We start from the raw sequence: 7,135 nt of genomic DNA, 5'->3' as shown, positions 1-7,135 counted from the left end.
TTAGAATATCATACTGTAATGTTAGTGGTTGCACCATTAGAATATTAGAATATCATACTGTAATGTTAGTGGTTGCCTCATTAGAATATTAGAATATCATACTGTAATGTTAGTGGTTGCCTCATTAGAATATTAGAATATCATACTGTAATGTTAGTGGTTGACTCATTAGAATTGTAGAATATCATACTGTAATGTTAATGGTTGACTCATTAGAATATTAGAATTAGAATATCATACTGTAATGTTAATGGATTTGAACTCTTAGAATATTAGAATATCATACTGTAATGTTAGTGGTTGACTCATTAGAATATTAGAATATCATACTGTAATGTTAATGGTTGACTCATTAGAATATTAGAATATCATACTGTAATGTTAGTGGTTGACTCATTAGAATATTAGAATATCATACTGTAATGTTAGTGGTTGACTCATTAGAATATTAGAAAATAAAGTAGTGCACTACAGTGTCTTGTGAAAGTATTCACCTCCTTGGCATTTTTCCTATTTTCTTGCCTTACAACCTGGAATTTAAATGGATTTTTTTGGGGGGGGTTGTATCATTTGATTTACACAACATGCCTACCACTTTGAAGATGCAAAATATTTTTTTTTTGAAACAAACAAGAAAATAAGACAAAAAAACAGAAACTTAGCGTGCATAACTAACCACCCCCCAAAGTCAATACTTTGTAGAGCCACCTTTTGCAGCAATTACAGCTGCAAGTCTCTTGGGGTATGTCTCTATAAGCTTGGCACATCTAGCCACTGGGATTTTTGCCCATTCTTCAAGGCAAAACTGCTCCAGCTCCTTCAAGTTGGACGGGTTCCGCTGGTGTACAGCAATCTTTAAGTCATACCACAGATTCTCAATTTGATTGAGGTCTGGGCTTTGACTAGGCCATTCCAAGACATTTAAATGTTTTCCCTTAAACCACTCAAGTGTTGCTTTAGCAGTATGCTTAGGGTCATTGTCCTGCTGGAAGGTGAACCTCCATCCTAGTCTCAAATCTCTGGAAGACTGAAACGGGTTTCCCTCAAGAATTTCCCTGTATATAGCGCCATCCATCATTCCTTCAATTCTGACCAGTTTCCCAGTCCCTGCCGATGAAAAACATCCCCACAGCATGATGCTGCCACCACCATGCTTCACTGTGTTCTCGGGGTGATGAGAGGTGTTGGGTTTGCGCCAGACATTGCGTTTTCCTTGATGGCCAAATAGCTCAATTTTAGTCTCATATGACCAGAGTACCCTCTTCCATATGTTTGGGGAGTCTCCCACATGCCTTTTGGCGAACACCAAACGTGTTTGCTTATTTTTTTCTTTAAGCAATGGCTTTTTTCTGGCCCCCTTCCATAAAGCCCAGCTCTGTGGAATGTACGGCCTAAAGTGGTCCTATGGACAGATACTCCAATCTACGCTATGGAGCTTTGCAGCTCCTTCAGGGTTATCTTTGGTCTCTTTGTTGCCTCTCTGATTAATGCCCTCCTTGCCTGGTCCGTGAGTTTTGGTGGGCGGCCCTCTCTTGGCAGGTTTGTTGTGGAGCCATTTTCTTTCCATGTTTTAATAATGGATTTAATGGTGCTCCGTGGGATGTTCAAAGTTTCTGATATTTTTTTATAACCCAACCCTGATCTGTACTTCTCCACAACTTTGTCCCTGACCTGTGTGGAGAGCTTGGTCTTCATGGTGCTGCTTGCTTAGTGGTGTTGCAGACCCTGGGGCCTTTCAGAACAGGTGTATATATACTGAGATCATGTGACAGAACATGTGACACTTAGATTGCACACAAGTGAACTTTATTTAACTAATTATGTGACTTCTGAAGGTAATTGGTTGCCCCAGATGTTATTTAGGGGCTTCATAGCAAAGGGGGTGAATACATATGCACGCATCACTTTTCCGTTTTTATTTTTTAGAATTTTTTGAAATAAGTAATTTTTTTCATTTCACCTCACCAATTTGGACTATTTTGTGTATGTCCATTATGTCCAAATAAAAATCAATTTAGATTACAGGTTGCAATGCAACAAAATAGGAAAAACGCCAAAGGGGATGAATACTTGTCAAGGCACTGTATCTGACTAACCTAAACTCTACTCTAAATCAGCCGACAAGGTGAAAAATCTGCTCCTGTAAGTCACTCTGGATAAGAGCGTCTGCTAAATGACTAAAATGGAAATGGAAATCCCAGTCAGGATGGGAAGGAAGAAGATATGACCGTCTTCTGGTAGTTGCAGACTGATAGTCAACTTCAAACATGTTCTCAACAGGGGCTCGGATCAAATAGGCCTACACATTTCATTTCCTATGGAGCTTTGCGTAAATAAGTAAAGTGTGTATGTGTTTTTGGGGAGGGGATGTTAAGCCTGCTTGTTGTAGTACAGTACACCTCAACACCCACAGCCACTCCTCCACTGCAGCTTCCTCCTGCCTCTGCCTCTCCACCTAGACCAGCACCCAGAGACCAGCACCACCTCACAGCCAGGACACTGGGGAAATAAGAACAGAAGACAACATGGTCAATACAACAATAACAACAACAGGCCACTACAGAGACGGACAGAGAAGAAGTCAATAAAGGACAGGGTAATGTTTAGAAGGCACAACACAGAAGAAAACCCAGTGAAACAGGAGGTAGAATACTATCTGAACTTGTGCAATATCAATTGCATATTTCCCCTGTTTAACACCTTAAATATGGGCCATTACCCGTCTATCGAGCTATCTGTAGCTAGCTAAACGTAGCTAGCTAACGTTAGCTAACCAAGCTAGCTAGCTGATCGTTTTGTGAACAGAACTCGTGAGCATCGCATTCAGAATTGCTTTTTTATTTTATTTATAAAATATATTATTTGTTGCAAACTGACTAAGTAGATATCTGTTCAGCTATCTATCTATACCCATTTCTGATGATCCATTGATCTCATCCATGATGTCTTGAGGGCTGTGTCGCAAGCTAAATGCAAAAATATTTAAACAAATCCTTAGGACCAATGAGAGTAGAGCTACTGAGTTCAGATGTTATACACACATGTCCATATATGGCATTGCGTTGGCAGCCATATTGGATTCTCTATCCAGTGATGTCCCTGGAACTGGGACCACATTATACCTCAAACTTTTGGCACAATTATTTTTTATTGCAAAAATGTAACTTATTTTGAGAATGAATGCAACATCTGCGACCTGGCCAAGATAAAGCAAAGCAGTGCGATAAAAATAACAACAACACAGAGTTACATAAAAAAAAAAAAAGGAAATCATTTAGCAGATGCTCTTATCCAGAGCGACTTACAGGAGCAATTAGGGGTTAAGTGCCTTGCTCAAGGGCACATCGACAGATTTTTCACCTAGTCGAAGCCGGGATTAGAACCAGAGACCTTTCGGTTACTGGCACAACGCTCTTAACCACTAAGCTACCTGCCGCCCAAATGGGATAAACAAAACTACAGTCAAAAACACAATAGAAAATCTATAAACAGTGTGGGCAAATGTAGTAAGTTATGGAGTTAAGGCAATAAATAGGCCATAGTGCAAAATAATTACAATTTAGTATTAACACTGGAGAGATAGATGTGCAAAAAATGATGTGCAAATAGAGATACTGGGGTGCAAATGAGCAAAATAAATAACAATATGGGGATGAGTTAGTTGGGTGGGCTAATTTCAGATGGGCTGTGTACAGGTGCAGTGATCGGTAAGCTGCTCTGACAACTGATGCTTAAAGTTAGTGAGGGAGATAAGAGTCTCCAGCTTCAGAGATGTTTGCAGTTCGTTCCAGTCATTGGCAGCAGAGAACTGGAAGGAATGGCGGCCAAAGGAGGTGTTGGCTTTGGGGATGTCCAGTGAGATATACCTGCTGGAGCGCATACTACGGGTGGGTGTTGCTATGGTGACCAATGAGCTAAGATAAGGCGGGGATTTGCCTAGCAGTGATTTATAGATGACCTGGAGCCAGTGGGTTTGGCGACGAATATGTAGTGAGGGCCAGCCAACGAGAGCGTACAGGTCACAATGGTGGGTAGTATATGGGGCTTTGTTGACAAAACGGATGGCACTGTGATAGACTACATCCAATTTGCTGAGTAGATGGTTGGAGGCTATTTTGTAAATGACATCGCCGATGTCAAGGATCGGTAGGATAGTCAGTTTTACGAGGGCATGTTTGGCAGCATGAGTGAAGGAGGCTTTTTTGCGAAATAGGAAGCCGATTCTAGATTTAACTTTGGATTGGAGATGCTTAATGTGAGTCAGGAAGGAGAGTTTACGGTCTAACCAGACACCTAGGTATTTGTAGTTGTCCACATATTCTAAGTCAGACCCGCCGAGAGTAATGATTCTAGTCGGGCGGGCGGTTGCAAGCAGCGTTCGATTGAAGAGCATGCATTTAGTTTTACTAGTGTTTAAATCAAATCAAATCAAATTGTATTTGCCACATGCGCCGAATACAACAGGTGTAGACATTACAGTGAAATGCTTACTTACAAGCCCTTAACCAACAATGCAGTTTTTTAAAGAAAAATATAAAATAAAAAAGTGTTAATTAATAAAATATATAAGCAAATAGCTAAAGAGCAGCAGTAAAATAAAATAACAGTAAGGAGGCTATATACAAGGTGGTACCGGTACAGAGTCAATGTGCGGGGGCACCGGTTAGTCGAGGTAATTGAGGTCATATGTACATGTGGGTAGAGTTAAAGTGACTATGCATAAATAGTAAACAGAGTAGCAGCAGCGTAAAAGAGGGGGATGGGGTGGGGTTGGGGGGCAGTGCAAATAGTCTGAGTAGCCATGATTAGCTGTTCAGGAGTCTTATGGCTTGGGGGTAGAAGCTGTTGAGAAGCCTTTTGGACCTAGACTTGGCGCTCCGGTACCGCTTGCCGTGCGATAGCAGAGAGAACAGTCTATGACTAGGGTGGCTTGAGTCTTTGACAATTTCTAGGGCCTTCCTCAGACACTCCCTGGTATAGAAGTCCTCGATGGAAGGAAGCTTGGCCCCAGTGACGTACTGGGCCATACACACTACCCTCTGTAGTGCTTTGCGGTCGGAGGCCGAGTAGTTGCCATACCAGGCGGTGATGCAACCAGTCAGGATGCTCTCGATGGTGTAGCTGTAGAACATTTTGAGGATCTGAGGACCCATGCCAAATATTTTCAGTCTCCTGACGGGGAATAGGTTTTGTCGTGCCCTCTTCACGACTGTCTTTGTGTGTTTGGACCATGATAGTTCGTTGGTGATGTGGACACCAAGGAACTTGAAGCTCTCAACCTGTTCCACTACAGCCCCGTCGATGAGAATGGGAGCGTGCTCAGTCCTCTTTTTTTTCCTGTAGTCCACAATAATCTCCTTTGTCTTGATCATGTTGAGGGAGAGGTTGTTATCCTGGCACCACACGACCAGGTCTCTGACCTCCTCCCTATAGGCTGTCTCATCGTTGTCGGTGATCAGGCCTACCACTGTTGTGTCAGTCTGCAAACTTAATGATGGTGTTGAGTCGTGCCTGACCATGCAGTCATGGGTGAACAGGGAGTACAGGAGGGGGACTGAGCACGCACCCCTGAGGGGCCCCCCATGTTGAGGATCAGCATGGCAGACGTGTGTTACCTACCCTTACCAGCTGGGGGGCGGCCCGTCAGGAAGTCCAGGATCCAGTTGCAGAGGGAGGTGTTTAGTCCCAGGAACCTTAGCTTAGTGATAAGCTTTGAAGGCACTATGGTGTTGAACGCTGAGCTGTAGTCAATGAATAGCATTCTCACGTAGGTGTTCCTCTTGTCCAGGTGGGAATGGCCAGTGTGGAGTTCAATAGAGATTGAATCATCTGTGGATCTGTTGGGGCGGTATGCAAATTGGAGTGGGTCTAGGGTTTCTTGGATAATGGTGTTGATGTGAGCCATCACCAGCCTTTCAAAGCACTTCATGGCTACAGACGTGAGTGCTACGAGTCGGTAGTCATTTAGGCAGGTCATCTTAGTGTTCTTGGGCACAGGGACTATGGTGGTCTGCTTGAAACATGTTGGTATTACAGACTCAGTCAGGGACATGTTGAAAATGTCAGTGAAGACATTTGCCAGTTGGTCAGCACATGCTCGGAGTACTCGTCCTGGTAATCCGTCTGGCCCTGCGGCCTTGTGAATGTTGACCTGCTTAAAAGTCTTACTCACATCGGCTACGGAGAGCGTGATCACATAGTCATCCGGAGCAGTTGGAGGCTACGGAAGGAGGGTTGTATGGCATTGAAGCTCGTTTGGAGGTTTGTTAACACAGTGTCCAATGAAGGGCCAGATGTATACAAAATGGTGTCGTCTGCGTAGAGGTGGATCGGAGCGTCACCAGCAGCAAGAGCGACATCATTGATATACACAGAGAATAGAGTCGGCCCGAGAATTGAACCCTGTGGCACCCTCACAGAGACTGCCAGAGGTCCAGACAACAGGCCCTCCGATTTGACACATTGAACTCTATCTGAGAAGTAGTTGGTGAACCAGGCGAGGCAGTCATTTGAGAAACCAAGGCTATAATTGAACTACAAAATTGCCTGATTATACAGGCACAACTCATATTTTACATTTCAAATCATACTTTACCTGCTTGTACACTTATGACATTAATTTACCTTCATAGTCCTGGTCTTCCTGACGGGCCCCAAGGTGGTGAAGGTAGGCAACAACACCTCTGTGGCATTTTGTATCGGAGGCCACGTCACCACTTAGGGGACGAGCAGCCCGCGCAGAGGAGTGGGAGAGCAGGAGATCTCATCTCAATGCAAGATACTTGTATGGCGCCGGTTAACTTCAATAAAGAAGGACTTATGTTTTAAAGAACAGTTATTTTCTTTAGTATTTCTTAGACAAGAAGATACAACATGGTACCAGGAGTGAAATAACTCGCGTTTGATTCATCCATCATCGAGTTTTGGTCGAAAATGCTGAACGGCGCATACACATATATCAACTAGCAAACTTGACTAACGTTAGCTAACTAGCCACTGGGCTAATGAGACTGAGGTAAAAAATAACCACGCCGGAGCTAACGGAGCGTGCAGTGCATGTAGCTAGTCATTTTGCAGTGCTAGCTGGCTAACGACATGGAGCAGCTAAAGCCTCCAACAGAACTGAAACTGAACG

This window comes from Coregonus clupeaformis, unplaced genomic scaffold, assembly GCF_020615455.1.
Source record: "Coregonus clupeaformis isolate EN_2021a unplaced genomic scaffold, ASM2061545v1 scaf0673, whole genome shotgun sequence".
NCBI lineage: Eukaryota > Metazoa > Chordata > Actinopteri > Salmoniformes > Salmonidae > Coregonus > Coregonus clupeaformis.
The sequence above is the reverse complement of the archived record's forward strand: the minus strand, read 5'-3'. Positions refer to the sequence as shown.